Source organism: Triticum aestivum, chromosome 4A (assembly GCF_018294505.1).
Source record: "Triticum aestivum cultivar Chinese Spring chromosome 4A, IWGSC CS RefSeq v2.1, whole genome shotgun sequence".
Classification (NCBI taxonomy): Eukaryota; Viridiplantae; Streptophyta; class Magnoliopsida; order Poales; family Poaceae; genus Triticum; species Triticum aestivum.
This window is the reverse complement of record NC_057803.1, coordinates 187,874,746-187,891,134: the sequence shown is the minus strand read 5'-3', so window position 1 is coordinate 187,891,134 and position 16,389 is coordinate 187,874,746.

Here is a 16,389-nt window from a genome sequence, read left to right as displayed (position 1 = left end):
GCGTGCGATGGTGATCTCATCAACTTTGGAAATACTTCCAACACACATCGTCACCTCGCCCTTAGCCAGTCTCCGTTTAGTCCGTAGCTTTTGCTTCAAGTCATCAGTAATAGCAACTGAACCGGTATCCAATACCCAGGTGCTACCAGGAGTACTAGTGAGGTACACATTAGTAACACGTATATACTTTGTTGAAGTTGCCAGCCTTCTTATCTACCATGCATTTGGGGTAATTCCACTACTAGTGACCTTTCCCCTTACAATAGAAGCACTTAGTCTTGGATTTGGGTTCACCCTTGGGTTCCTTCACTGGAGCGGCAACTGATTTGCCATCCATGAAGTTTCCCTTCTAGCCCTTGCCCTTCTTGAAACCAGTGGTCTTGTTAAACCATCAACACTTAATGCTCCTTCTTGATTTCTACCTTTTGCGGTCTTAAGCACCGCGAACAGCTTCGGGATCAACTCCATCCCTTGCATGTCATAGTTCATCACGAAGATCTAGTAGCTTAGTGATAGTGGCTAGAGAACTCTATCAATCACTATCTTATCTAGAAGTTTAACTCCCACTTGATTTAAGTGATTGTAGAACCCAGACATTCTGAGCACATGCCCACTAGTTGAGCTATTCTCCTCCGTCTTGTTGGCAAAAGAACTTGTTAGAGGTGTCACACCTCTCAACACGGGCATGAGCCTGAAATCCCAATTTCAGCTCTTGGAACATCTCGTATGTTCTATGGCGTTCAAAACATCATTGGAATCCCGATTCTAAGCCGTAAAGTATGGTGCACTTAACTATCAAGTACTCATCAGGATGTGTTTGTCAGGTGTTCACAACATCCACAGACGACATTGTAGGGGTTTGCACATCGAGCGGTGCATCAAAGACGTAAGCCTTCTATGTAGCAGTGAGGACACTCCTCGGACTACGGACCTAGTCCGCATCAGTGCTTACAATATCTTTCAACTTGGTCTTTCTCTAGGAACGTATTGAAACAGGGAGCTACAACTTGAGCTATTTATCTACAACATATTTGCAAAGACAATTTAGACTATGTTCATGATAATTGAGTTCATTTAATGAACTCCCACTCAGATAGACATCCCTCTAGTCATCTAAGTGAAACATGATCCGAGTCAACTAGGCCGTGTCCGATCATCACGTGAGACGGACTAGTTAACATCGGTGAACATCTTCATGTTGATCGTATCTTCTATACGACTCATGCTCGACCTCTCGGTCTTCCGTGTTCCGAGGCCATGTCTGTACATGCTAGGCTCGTCAAGTCAACCTAAGTGTTTTTGTTGTGTAAATCTGGCTTACGCCCGTTTTATTCGAACATTAGAATCTATCACACCCGATCATCACGTGGTGCTTCGAAACAACAAACCTTTGCAATGGTGCACAGTTAGGGGGAACACCTTTCTTGAAATTTTAGTGAGGGATCATCTTATTTAAGCTACCGTCGTTCTAAGCAAATAAGATGTAAAACATGATAAACATCACATGCAATCAAATAGTGACATGATATGGCCAATATCATTTTGCTCCTCTCGATCTCCATCTTCGGGGCTCCATGATCATCGTTGTCACCGGCATGACACCATGATCTCCATCATCATGATCTCCATCATCGTGTCTTCTTGAAGTTGTCTCATCATCTATTACTTCTACTACTATGGCTAACACTTTGGCAATAAAGTAAAGTAATTACATGACGTTTATGTTGACACGCAGGTCATAAATAAATAAAGACAACTCTTATGGCTCCTGCCGGTTGTCATACTCATCGACATGCAAGTCGTGATTCCTATTACAAGAACATGATCAATCTCATACATCACATATATCATTCATCACATCCTTTTGGCCATATCACATCACAAGGCATATGCTGCAAAAACAAGTTAGACGTCCTCTAATTGTTGTTGCAAGTTTTTATGTGGCTGCTATAGGTTTCTAGCAAGAATGTTTCTTACCTACGCGAAAACCACAACGTGATATGCCAATTTCTATTTACCCTTCATAAGGACCCTTTTCATCGAATCTGATCAGACTAAAGTGGGAGAGACAGACACCCGCTAGCCACCTTATGCAACTAGTGCATGTCAGTCGGTGGAACCAGTCTCACGTAAGAGTACATGTAAGGTCGGTCCGGGCCGCTTCATCCCATGATGCCGCCGAATCAAGATAAGACTAGTAACGGCAAGCAAATTGACAAAATCGACGCCCACAACAACTTGTGTTCTACTCATGCATAGAAACTACGCATAGACCTAGCTCATGATGCCACTGTTGGGGAACGTAGAAGAAATTCAAAATTTTCTATGCATCACCAAGGTCAATCTATGGAGTAATCTAGCAACGAGGGAAGGAGAGTGCATCTACATACCCTTGTAGATTGCTAAGCGGAAGTGTTCAAGTGAACGGGGTTAATGGAGTCGTACTTGTCGTGATTCAAATCACCGGAGATCCTAGTGCCGAACGGACGGCACCTCCGCGTTCAACACATGTGCAGCCCAGTGACGTCTCCTACGCCTTGATCCAGCAAGGGGAGAAGGAGAGGTTGGGGAAGACTCCATCCAGCAGCAGCACGACGGCGTGGTGGTGGTGGAGGAGCGTGGCAATCCTGCAGGGCTTCGCCAAGCACCGCGGGAGAGGAGGAGGGAGAGAGGCAGGGCTGCACCATGGAGAGGTCAAAACTCATATGTTGGCAGCCCCAAAGTCCTCAAGTATATATAGGGGAGAGGGAGGGGGTGCGCCCCCTTTAGGGTTTCCACCCCAAGGGGTGCGACAGCCCCAAACCCATCTAGGGTGGCGGCCAAGGGGAGGAGAGGGGAAACTTGCCCCCCAAGCAAGGTGGAGGCGCCCCCTCCCCAAACCCTAGGCGCCTTGGGCCCTTGTGGGGGGGCGCACCAGCCCACCTGGGGCTGGTCCCCTCCCACACTTGGCCCATACAGCCCTCCGGGGCTGGTGGCCCCACTTGGTGGACCACCGGGACCCTCCCGGTGGTCCCGGTACATTACCGATAAAACCTGAAACTTTTCCGGCGACCAAAACAGGACTTCCCATATATAAATGTTTACCTCTGGACCATTCCGGAACTCCTCGTGATGTCCGGGATCTCATCTGGGACTCCGAACTACATTCGGTAACCACGTATATCTATTCCCGATAACCCTAGCGTCATCGAACCTTAAGTGTGTAGACCCTACGGGTTCGGGAACCATGCAGACATGACCGAGACAACTCTCCGGCCAATAACCAACAGCGGGATCTGGATACCCATGTTGGCTCCCACATGCTCCACGATGATCTCATCGTACGAACCACGATGTCAAGGATTCAATCAATCCCGTATACAACTCCCTTTGTCTAGCGGTACGATACTTGCCCGAGATTCGATCGTCGGTATCCCGATACCTTGTTCAATCTCGTTACCGGCAAGTCTCTTTACTCGTTCCGTAACACATCATCCCGTGATAAACTCCTTGATCACATTGTGCACATTATGATGATGTCCTACCGAGTGGGCCTAGAGATACCTCTCCGTTTACACGGAGTGACAAAACCCAGTCTTGATTCGTGCCAACCCAATAGATACTTTCGCAGATACCTGTAGTGTACCTTTATAGCCATCCAGTTACATTGTGACGTTTGGCACAACCAAAGCACTCCTACGGTATCCGGGAGTTGCACAATCTCATGGTCTAAGGAAATGATACTTGACATTAGAAAAGCTTTAGCATACGAACTACACGATCTTTGTGCTAGGCTTAGGATTGGGTCTTGTCCATCACATCATTCCCCTAATGATGTGATCCCGTTATCAATGACATCCAATGTCCATGGTCAGGAAACCGTAACCATCTATTGATCAACGAGCTAGTCAACTAGAGGCTTACTAGGGACATGGTGTTGTCTATGTATCCACACATGTATCTGAGTTTCCTATCAATACAATTCTAGCATGGATAATAAACGATTATCATGAACAAGGAAATATAATAATAACCAATTTATTATTGCCTCTAGGGCTTATTTCCAACAATAAGCACATACACGCAAACCCTACCCCTATGAGAACCTTCGAGAGAGTGAGCCAGCATATGATCTTGAGATTTTATGAAGTCACGATAGGTGCCTCGTAGTCGAGCGGAATGTCTCCTCCCACTGAACGCACATCGCCGGAAAATACTGAAATTAATCCAGGATAAATGTGAGCACCAGGACTTTAACCCTGGTGGGCTCGGGAAACCACTATCCTCCTAACCATCCAACCACATGTTGGTTAGCACCACAAAATGTATGTGGTGACCATGATGAGCTTATTCTGAAGACCAGTGACCATATCATGCTTTTGCTTCAAATACAATGACCGTAAGTGTCGTCAACAAAATACGGAGCACGCATCAAATACAATGTACGTCAGTGTCATCAACAAAATACGGAGACGTATCATGAGCTAGACACCATATGATCACCACGAGAATGTATACGGTGACCGTAATGAGCATATTCTGAAATGCAGTGACCGTATATTGCTTTTGCTTGAAATACAGTGACTGTCACGCGTGAATGTCTCAGGGGCATGCATACTTTTAGAGGGATGAGAGATAGTTTTTGTGTGTACATGAAAGTGGTGTAGAAAGTGGGGGTGTCCCATGGAGACAAGGAGAGATATGCCCTTCGTTTCTCTTTCCTATGACTAATATTTTAGGAGAAAATATAAACATTCACAATGTAGAACAATTTTTTTGGATGCACCATGCAATTAACTTTCATGTATAACATTGTACTATTGTATATGCTTATTTTCTTAGTGGACGATTGCATGTGTGGTGTGGTGGGCACATGATCTCTAGTTGTGGTGGGCACATCATTTCTAGTTGTGGTGGGTCAACATGAGGACTCATGGGTCGGTTCCATCCTGCGCCACATAGGTTAGACCAAGACGCATTATACGAAGACCCATGTGGAGGACTCGGCGTACAAGACAAAGCTACCAGAGTTGTGGAGGAATCTATCCCCACTGATGATAAGCCGACTACTTATGATTTGTAACCCCAGGCCCCGAGTATGTTATAGAAGCCCGGGGCTAGTTCGTCGATAGTATACACACATGCACAATGCCTGGTATTCAAGTGTACTTTGTACACACCCCTATCACTAATATACAGTACCAGGAGTAGGCTTTTTCCTCAACTGCAAGGGCCCGGACATGGGTAAAATTTTGCCTCGTATTACCATCCAGCCTATCAGTCAGGGATATCCTACCGAATGATCTGATGGAATCATATTTGCCAAATACTAAGAGAGAGGTGTGTCTGTGTGTGGGGGGAGGGTGCAAAGTGTGCAAGAGAGGCCTAAAGATAATGTGTGTGCGGAAGACACGTAGGCACATATATGTGCGTATAGAGGGCTAGTAGAGACCATGCGTGTGTATATATGCATGTGAGAGAAATAGTGTTTTCCAACTGAGATTAGTGAAAAGAGTGGTACATAGTAGTCATAGAGAGAGAGGGAGATATATAGAGAGTGTGTACATCAGATTAATGCTCTTTTGTATCCCTCATCAATCACTCATGATGAGACGGTCACCCCAGTGGGTTACTGTGAGGCGTGCTACTCGTTTAAAGAGTGCAGTGTCATCCTCCCCTCATGATTCTCAAGAAACAGCAAGGCTAAATGAAGAAAGTCAACATATCTCTCTAGTTGATGACCGCAATTCCCCTACACCACCATCGCAGGTGCTTGCTCTTACTTGGCAGTGTGATATGTGGTTGCATGTTGCATATGGTGTCTACCTTGTAATGCTTCTAATTAGGGTAAATTGCATCTGCTTAGTTAACACATTATACCTGTGAATATGACATGCCTTCCTCTTTTTGGTACATACTACATCTTTCTATTAACCATGTTGTTACATCAAGCTACTTTTCTTGTGTATCCCTCATCAATCGCTTCTGATGAGACACCTTCAAGTTGACAGTGTAATATTGGTTGCATCTTGCATATCATTTCAAACATGTATTGCCTCTAATTTGCTAAAGTGCCACTTATAATGAGACACATCTAACTTGGTAGAGTGATTTTTGTTGGATCTTTCATATGGTGTCTAGATTGCATTGCTTCCGATTTGTTGAAATGCCTTCTACTTAGCATTTTTCGTACATATTCCATCCTCCTACAATGTGGTTGCCATACATAAAATTTGTGTTCGTCAGTATCATGCATCAATGAATTTGGAAGTGCGAATTTCATTCCTTTTTCTTATGTGTTTACTTGACAAGGCAAAATCTAAAAGGACGAAGGAATGGAATGATGGTGGTCCTTTGGAGCAACCGAAACAAATGATCTCTGCAGATTCTCCTCCTACTCCTACTGTCGTGCAAGTTCCAAATCTCATCTCCCCTACTCCACAACCCCAGGTGCTTTCTCTAACATGGCAGTGTGATATCTAGTTGCATGTTGCATATGATGTCTAGCTTGTAATGCTTCTAATTAGGGTGAATTGCGTATGCTTAGTTTACACATTATATCTATGAATATACATGCCTTCCTATTTTTGGTACATACTACATCTATCTGTTAACCATGTTCTTACATGAAACTACCTCTCTTCTGTATCCTGCATCAATCACTTACGATGAGACGCCTTTATTCATTGCATATTGCATATTATTAGCATGTATTGCTCCTAATTTGGTCAAATACATTTACGAGGCCACCCTTTTAATTTGGCAAAGTGATATTGGTTTCATCTTTCATATGGTTTCTAGCTTGCACTGCTTCTAACTAGTTCAAACACCTTGTGCTTAGTTTACACTTTATACATCATACATGTCAATATGTCATGCCGTCCTGTTTTTCATACATATTCCATCCTCCTATCATGCGCCTGCTTACATGAAAGTAGTGTTTGTCAGTATCATGCATGGATGAGTTCTGAAGATCAAATTTTATTCCTTTTTCTTGTGGGTTTGACTTGACAAGGAAAAATCAAAAATAGGAAGGAAAAGAGTAATGAAGGCGATGATGGTGGTCCTCTAAAGCGACATAAATGGAGCATCTATCCGGATTCTCCTCATACAGCTAGTGCATTGCAAGTTCCAAGTCTCAGCTCCCCTACTCCACCATCCAAGGTGCTTGCCCTCACTTGGCAGTGTGATATCTGGTTGCATGTTGCATATGGTGTCTAGCTTGTATTGCTTCTAATTAGTGTAAACTGCATCTGCTTAGCTTACACATGATTCGTGTGAATATGACATGCCTTCCTGTTTTTGGTACACCATGTACTTTGTCGGATTTCGGGTTCCGGCAGACCCTTGAGGTTCGAACACTGGGGTGCGTGCGGAGATTTCGCCTTCTACCTACCTGCACCCCTCCGCCTCGCTAAGATCTAAGCTATGGAAAGAACAACACAAGAGACATAGGGTTTATACTGGTTCAGGCCATCGTTGTGGTGTAATACCCTACTCCAGTGTGTAGTGTGGTGGATTGCCTCTTGGGCTGATGATGATGAGCAATACAAGGAAGAACAGCCTCGCGAGGGTCTGTTCTTGGCTGGGGCGACGAACTGCTAGGAGGAGTTCAGTCACCCTTCTCTCTCTCTCTCTCTTCTTGATTGCGATCCGATCTTTTCTACCCTGTGGGTGGCTAGTCCTATTTAGAGGCAAAGGCCCTGGGCCTCTTCCCAAATATTGAGCGGGAAGGGCGCCAACAATTGGCCTCTTTGAAGGGGAACATCTGGTACACTTATCCTGACTAAAGTTGGTCCTCGCCTGCCAAAGGCTCTGGTGGTGACGCTGGCTTGGGCTCCACAATGACTTCCTCCCTGTCGTTGGACTGGTCTTGGTCTCGTTGCACCGAAACGGGTGCCTTTGCTTGATGCTCTCGCCTGCGCTTGCTCCCTTTGCACCAAAGAGGAAAGGAGGACACTGCGCGGCTGGCGCCCGCCTGGCGCCTTTGGTCGTCATAGCTTGCGTCACGGGCACCTCGTGAGGTACCCCACCTTGATCTCTCTGCCTCCTCGCGGGCCAGCCTGATGAGGCTATGCCTGAGGAAGCTCTGTGTCGTCCGCCCCGTGAGGCTTGGCCCCTTGCGAGGGTCTTGGGTCTGTGTTGATGAAGATGGGCCGTGTTGGGTCCCTCCTCGAGCCATGCCGCAGGCCGCAGGCAGGCAAGTCTAGGGACCCCCGTTCCCAGAACGCCGACAGTAGCCCCCGGGCCCAAGGCGCGCCCGGACTTGGCCGTGCAGGGAGGCGAAAGGGCAAGAGCGAAGCGTCGTGGGCCCTAACAGCCTGCGGCCTTGGGTGCCGCGTGGTGGTTGATTGGACGTGGGCGTCTCCACTTCCCCATGGAGCCTCGGCAACTGCACGGATTGGACAAGTCCCTGCATGCAAAGCGGATCATGATTACCTGATCGTGGAGGTCGGCGGTTGGCCTTCGCCGGCCATAAGTACGGAATGGCGCGTGCCCTTCCAGTCCATCCCTTCTTGCTTCTCCTTCTTCCCGGTCCTTGCTCCATCTTGCTGCGATGGCTCCGATCCGTCGGTTCTCGACGGCAGAGAAGGGAAAGGCTCCCCGAGAGGAACCAGATCCGCTCCCGCCGAAGAAACGGCTCGCCCTCCGCGGCCGAGACGAGGGGGCCCATCAGGTGGTGTCGAGGCCCTGGTGTGAGCGGCCACCGCCGGGGTTCTCGCTTCCCTTGTACGCCCACATCGAGGGCTCTGAAGGAGTCGATGCCGATCGCCACGGGCGGCGCCGCCGTCGGCGCCGACGGGTCACGAAGGTGTGGGACGTCCCCCCTGGGGTCCACACCGAGGGCTCCTCTCGAGAGTTCGTGCTCCATGCCGCCATGCCTCCTCAGTCTTGGATTCGCCTTCCTCCCTTCTTCACCTCCATCATCCCGCAGGGAGAACTCCTGGAGCTTTGGCTGCAGCACGCCGGTTGCAGCACCCTCACGACCGAGGCAGAGGCCGCGGTCATTGCCTTGGGCGAGGTCTTCATGACTCGAGGCTGGAGCGAAATCGCCCGGGTATGCAGGACAAGAGGCACCTTCGCGATCCACTTGGAGTACGACGGTGCTTCGATGATGTTCTTCAAGGTCTTCGATGCGAATGGGCGCCGGCTGGAGTGCTGCCCCGGGAGAGGTCGTCGGGATCCTGCTACGACAAGGACTGGGCCCGCCGACCACTCCCTTGGCGGCTCCTCAGGCGGCGGAGGCGTCGGAGGTCCAGTGACTCCGGCGAGCTCTTCGCGACTCCGGAGACGAGCGACGACAACTACGAGCCCCCGAGCCGGCACCGCTCCTAGAGCGGGGCGGGCTCGTCAGGCCGTCGCCGACTCTGATCTGGATGGGGTTGGCACTGGTGCTCGACGGTCCATTGTTGATGATGGCGTCTTTTGCAGGGGCGCGTGTAGTTAGCGTCCTTTTAGGATATGTTCCCTGCGAGGAATCAAAGACGCGTCCCGTGGGGGCTTGTAAGGTGCATGTGATCCTGTTTTGTTAATATAACCCTTGTCGTAGAATGGTGCGAGTTGCTCATTCTGTCTTAGCTCAGTTCTCCCTTTCGAACTTCACGAGGGCTTGGTGCTCTGCGCCAACAGGTCCCAGTCCCAAGGCGGCTTCAGCCGTTGCTGGTATGCCAGGTCGCGATGCCGTGGTCAAGGCCAGGAGGTGAGCGACCCGGGGTCCGGTAAGAGCCCCTGAGTCGCGATGCTCAGGAGGTCCCCTTTGGCGCTCAAGCAGCCGTCGTTCGGTGAGAAAGGAGAGCGGCGTCGCTAACACGGGATTGCATTAGGTGCGGGGATGGTGCCACGGTAGCTGGTGCTTCCGGGTGGTGACTTATCTCGAGAATCAGGGGCCGCTCTCTGGTGTGTCGCCGGGTCCGTGCATCGATAGGCGTGAGGTTGCTCGACGAGTTCCTCGCGTGTCCCTCCCCTCTCTCCTTTGCTCCCCTTTCTGCTCTACGTCCTTGGGTCCTGGCCCTCGAGCGAGTCTCAGCCATCGCTGGTATGCCAGGTCGCGATGCCATGGACAAGGCCAGAGGGTGAGGGCTGGAGAGCCAGTAGGAGCCCTGAGTCGCGATGCTCAAGCACCCCCCCTTTAACGTGCAAGCGGTTTATGCGGATGAGAGTGAAGTGTAGCATCTAGAAGTAGATGTGTCTAGAGGGGAGTGATTAGACAATTAATGCTAAAGTTGCAATTTTTAAGCTTTTTTGGTTTAAGTGGAGTTTAAGCACAATTTCAACACACACAATACATATCAAGCGAGCATGCAAAGAGTATATGAGCAGCGGAATGTAAAGCATGCAACTTGTAAGAATGTAAAGGGAAGGGTTTGGAGAAATCAAACGCAATGGGAGACACGGATGTTTTCCCATGGTTCGGATAGGTGGTGCTATCCTACATCCATGTTGATGGAGACTTCAACCCACAAACGGTAATGGTTGCGAGAGTCCACGGAGGGCTCCACCCACAAAGGGTAACGGTTGCGCGAGTCCACACAGGGCTCCACCCACGAAGGGTCCACGAAGAAGCAACCTTGTCTATCCCACCATGGCCATCGCCCACACAGGACTTGCCTCACTAGCGGTAGATCTTCATGAAGTAGGCGATCTCCTTGCCCTTACAAACTCCTTGGTTCAACTCCACAATCTTGTCGGAGGCTCCCAAGTGACACCTAGCCAATCTAGGAGACAACACTCTCCAAGAAGTAACAAATGGTGTGTAGGTAATGAACTCCTTGCTCTTGTGCTTCAAATGATAGTCTCCCCAACACTCAGCTCTCTCTCATAGGATTTGGATTTTGTGGAAAGAAGATTTGAGTGGAAAGCAACTTGGAGAGGCTAGAGATCAAGATTCATATGGTAGGAATGGAATTTCTTGGTCTCAACACATGAGTAGGTGGTTCTCTCTCAGAACATATGAGTTGGAATGGTGTATGCGTTCTGATAGCTCTCACTTCAAATGAAGAGGAGGTGGAGGAGTATATATAGCCTCCACATAAAATCCAACCGTTACACACAGTTTTCCAATCTCGGTGGGACCGAATCAACAAACTCGGTCGGACCGAAAAGGTAAACATAGTGACCGTTAGAGATTTCGGTGGGACCAACTGGATCAACTCGGTGGGACCGATGTGCTAGGGTTAGGGTAAATCCAAAACTCGGTTTGACCGATTACTCAAACTCGGTGGGACCGATTTGGGTAATAAGTGAAACTGAGATTTGGCCAAGCAAACTCGGTGGAACCGATTGCATATCTCGGTGCGACCGAGAATATTGCAATGGGTAACAGAGAGTTTGCAAGCCCATCTCGGTGAGACCGAGATCCCATCGGTGAGACCGAACTGATTAGGGTTTGGCAGTGGCTTATGACAAGTGAAACTCGGTGGCGCCGGATAGGAAGAATCGGTAGGACCGAGTTTGGCTTAGGGTTTAGGTCATATGTGGAAGTGTGAAAGTAGCTGAGTGTTTTGGAGCATATCACTAAGCACATGAAGCAAGAGGCTCATTAAGCAACACCTCATCCCTCCATGATAGTATTGGCTTTTCCTAAAGACTCAATGTGATCTTGGATCACTAAAATGTAAAATGAGGAGTCTTGAGCTTGCGGCTTTAGCCAATCCTTTGTCCTTAGCATCTTGAAGGAGTTCCCACAACCTTTAGTCCATGCCACTCCATTGTTGAACTTATCTGAAACATGCTAGATCGAAATGTTAGTCCAACAAGAGATATGTTGTCATCAATTATCAAAACCACCTGGGGAGCACTTGTGCTTTCAATCTCCCCCTTTTTGGTAATTGATGGCAACATACATCAAAGCTTTAGATAAAGATATAAAGAGCAGCAAGTAAAGCTTTGGAAGGACATGTAACAAGCATAGGCTCCCCCTACATGTATGCACTCATGTAAATATGAAATATAGAGGCATGTGAGAGCATAACCATGACAGAGTTGGCAATGTGTTACATGCATCTTGGCCATATGCATCAGAGCAAAAGATTATCAAGGAAAATACCTTCATGCTCATGAGTCCTTCTTGCAAACAGTATGTACATAAGCAAGAACTCCTCATACTCATGATTTTGATGCATATACTTACCTTGTGGTCTTGAGTTGGCTTAGGATGGAATGAACCTGCACAAACAAGGTTAGATAACACAGGTGCGTCCACTAGCCAGAGCAAACAAAAGAAACCACAAGAATACCAAGACTGGGATGACATGTAGAGAGTGAGTACAAGGTACCACATGAATTCAACATGTCCCCAAGAATAAAGATATGCAATGAATTTGACTGATTTCTTCCCCTTAGGTGTCTTGCTCCCCCTGAATCTTACATGGGATATTGGGAGAAGATAGGAAACAGAAAATCAGGGCTGAAAGATATGAATAGAACTTAATTCAAATGAGTTCATATGAACATGTCTTTCCCCCAAAAAGACATGTGGCATCTCTCCTCTTGAACATCAAGCATCTGGGATCCTTGAGTATTCTCTCCCCCTTGGAGATTTCTTTCTCCCCCTTAATATATGGGATCCTTGAGTATTCTCTCCCCCTTAGTACTTTCTCCTTTGTAGGTGATAAGCTTTTAATGTGATCTCTCCCTCCCTGATGATAAGCTTTGATGTGATCTCTCTCTTCCCCTTTGACATCAATTTCCAAGAAGGTTTTTCCTGGAATCCGTCGAATAGGTTTGGTCCTTGAGGTTCATTACAAAGCAGGGAATAAAACTGTGATGCTTGTAGAGGACAAGATTCATTGAGTGGAGCTGGATCAGAAGAAATATAGAATATGTGGCAAACTGTTTTTCCTGTTGTGAAATCGGTGGCACCGAGTGGCATGTTTCGGTAGTACCGAAGGGAACCGGTTGGACCGAAAATGGCAATTCGGTGAAACCGAGTTCATCACAGAGAAAAACACTTGTCACCTCAGCTCACTAGTCAAGTAAGATCTCACAAAGATTTGCAATGAATTACCTGAAGGATTTGCAAGGAATTTGATGCAGAAATATGCAGAACAAAAAACAAAGAGAAAAGAGAAGAAACTGAAAGATCTAGATGAAGTTTTTTTGAAAGAAAGGAGAGAGAAAATAAACATGCATGAGACAAATGCAATAACACAAAGAAAGAACACAAGAGAGCTTCATCTAGAGTTGGGCGGTGACATAGTCACCTATGTTAGAGTATATTGACTTAGGAGTCAAGTGGGAACACTTGATCATAGGTCATACTCATCGTTTAAGCTCAAAATGGGGTTACCATCTTTCGTTTAAGCATCTTGATGTATTCACATCTTGTTGAGTTGCTTTGACTCATGTCTTGGAGTAAAGCTTCTCTAAGATGGAATAACATACCTTGGGTGGTGGTGTGGTTCTTGCTCATGTAGTTGAACTTGTGTGGGTGCTCAAGGTTGATGTAGATCATCAAGAGTTGGGAGAACCACTTGGAGTTTGAGTTCATCTACCTACATGGGTTAGTTCTTGCAAGGAAGAGCACTTGTGTATCCAAAAATGACAATCATGAGGCTTAACATAGAATTTGTCAAAGGATATGTTTGAATGGTTTTGTGCTTCCTTGTCTTCAACCACTATTGTGTAGAGTCTTGGTCTTGTAGAGATTGCTCAAGATGTGAGTGAGTCGCAATCTCATGGAATTAGATTCAACCAAGCACCTACATGGGTTAGACAACATGCAAGGTGCAAATATATCCAAGACATAAGATAGTTATCATAAGAGATATATCATGGATTAGTCATAAGCTCATGTCTTGCATGTATCCAATGGAGTTTCTACTCCAAGTTCGAAGCATCAATGATGTTCAATTCTCCTCTCAACCTGCAAAACACTTTCTCATCAAGTGGTTTAGTGAATATATCCGCTAATTGCTTATCTGTGCGAACATGCTTAAGATTGATGTCACCCTTAGCAACATGATCTCGAATGAAATGATGACGAACTTCAATATGCTTAGTTCGAGAATGTTGTACAGGATTATGACCAATTTTGATAGCGCTTTCATTGTCACAAAGCAGTGGAACATGTTTCACATAAATCCCATAATCTTTAAGAGTTTGGGTCATCCAAAGTAATTGAGCACAACATGAACCAGCGGCAATGTATTCCGCTTCGGCGGTGGATAAGGATACCGAGTTTTGTTTCTTGGAAGACCAAGACACAAGAGATCTACCAAGAAATTGACAAGTACCTGAAGTAGACTTTCTATCAACCTTGTCTCTGGCATAATCCGAGTCAGAATAGCCAACAAGATCAAAAGAAGACCTCTTAGGATACCAAATGCCAAAATTTGGTGTATGGATTAAATATCTCACTATCCTTTTCACAGCCTTAAGATGACAATCTTTAGGAGCAGCTTGATATCATGCACACATGCACACACTTAGCATAATATCGGGACGTGAAGCACATAGGTATAACAATGAACCAATCATAGAGCGATAAACCTTTTGATCAACCGGTTCACCATCTTTGGTTAAATCATTATGTCCACTAGTAGGCATGGGTGTAGACATATATTTGCATTCTTGCATATTGAACTTCTTGAATAAGTCCTTGGTGTACTTTGTTTGAGAGACAAATGTACCTTCCTTAGTTTGCTTGATTTGCAACCCAAGAAAGAATTTGAGTTCACTCATCATAGACATCTCAAACTTCTCTGACATTAGCTTTCCAAACTTTTCACTAAAGAGAGGGTTAGTTGAACCAAATATGATATCATCAACATAAATTTGGCATACAAATAGTTCTCCATTAACCCTTTTAGTAAAAAGAGTAGAATCAATTTTACCAATTTCAAAACCACTTGTAGTAAGGAACTTGGTCAAGCATTTATACCATGCTCTAGGAGCTAGTTTAAGACCATAAAGAGCTTTGTGAAGTTTGTAAACATGATTTGGTTTCTTAGGGTTGATAAAGCCAGGAGGTTGTTTGACATAAACTTCCTCCTCTATTTCACCATTTAGAAAAGCACTTTTAATGTCCATTTGGTACAAGGTGATATTATGGTGATTAGCATAGGCAAGTAAGATGCGAATGGACTCAAGTCTAGCAACAGGAGCATACGTCTCACCATAGTCCATACCTTCGACTTGTGTGTACCCTTGGGCGACGAGACGTGCTTTGTTGCGAACCACTTGTCCATCTTCATCTTGTTTGTTGCGAAACACCCACTTGGTACCAATGATGTTGTGGTTGTTGTAGGGCTTCTCGACCAATGTCCAAACTTGGTTTCTCTCAAAATTATGTAGCTCTTCATGCATAGCATTTATCCAATCCGGATCTTCCAATGCTTCTTCAACCTTCATAGGTTCAATGCTAGAGATGAATGAATAGTTTTCACAAAAGTTAGCTAAACGAGTTTTTGAGCGAGTGATTCTCCCGGTTTGTATATCATTGAGGATTTGCTCGACGGGATGATCTTTGGCAATTCTTGCTCGAACTCGTGAGAGCTTTTGCTTGGGTCTTCGTTGAACATCTTCTTCATCTTGTTCTTCTTCTTGGCCTTCTTCATTGTTGACGTCGTCGTTCTCTTGTCGTGGTGGAGAAGGAGGTTGTTGATGTTCGTCTTGACGTATTTCCTCGTTTTCTTCATCTTGGTGTGTCCCACTTGTGGATTCTTCCGTGTCGATTCTTGGTTCACCTTGTCGTGAAGTAGAAGCTTCTACTTGAATGTATGAAGTACTCTCCTTCACCTTCGTTGGACGAATTTTTCCAATGGACAAGTCTTGAATTGCTTCTGAAGGGTCTTTGTCTCCTACATCAATTGGCAATTGCTCTACTTGCGAGCCATTAGATTCATCAAACTTCACATCTACCGTCTCTTCAACCTTTCGGGTGAAATTGTCGTAGACACGGTAAGTGTGAGAGTTTGAGCCATAACCAAGTAGAAAACCTTCATGAGATTTAGGAGCAAACTTTGAACGACGATGCTTATCAAGAATGTAGCACTTTGAGCCGAATACTCAAAAGTATCCAACTTGGGGTTTGTTACCGGTGATAAGCTCATATGCCGTCTTGCCGACTAGCTTGTGAAGATATAAGCGATTTGTTGCGTGACAAGCTGTCTCAATCTCTTCTGCCCAAAAGTGCTTTGGCGTCTTGTATTCATCAAGCATCGTGCTTGCCATTTCGATGAGCGTTCGGTTCTTCCTCTCAACAACTCCATTTTGTTGAGGTGTGTACGTAGCTGAGAACTCGTGTGAAATCCCTTCTTCGTCAAGAAAGGTGTCCACATTTGCGTTCTTGAACTCCATTCCATTGTCACTCCGAACCTTCTTGATCTTCACATCAAACTAATTTTGGGCCTTCCTAGCGAAGTTTCTGAAGATCTTCTGGACCTGCGACTTGTCATTAAGAAAGAATAC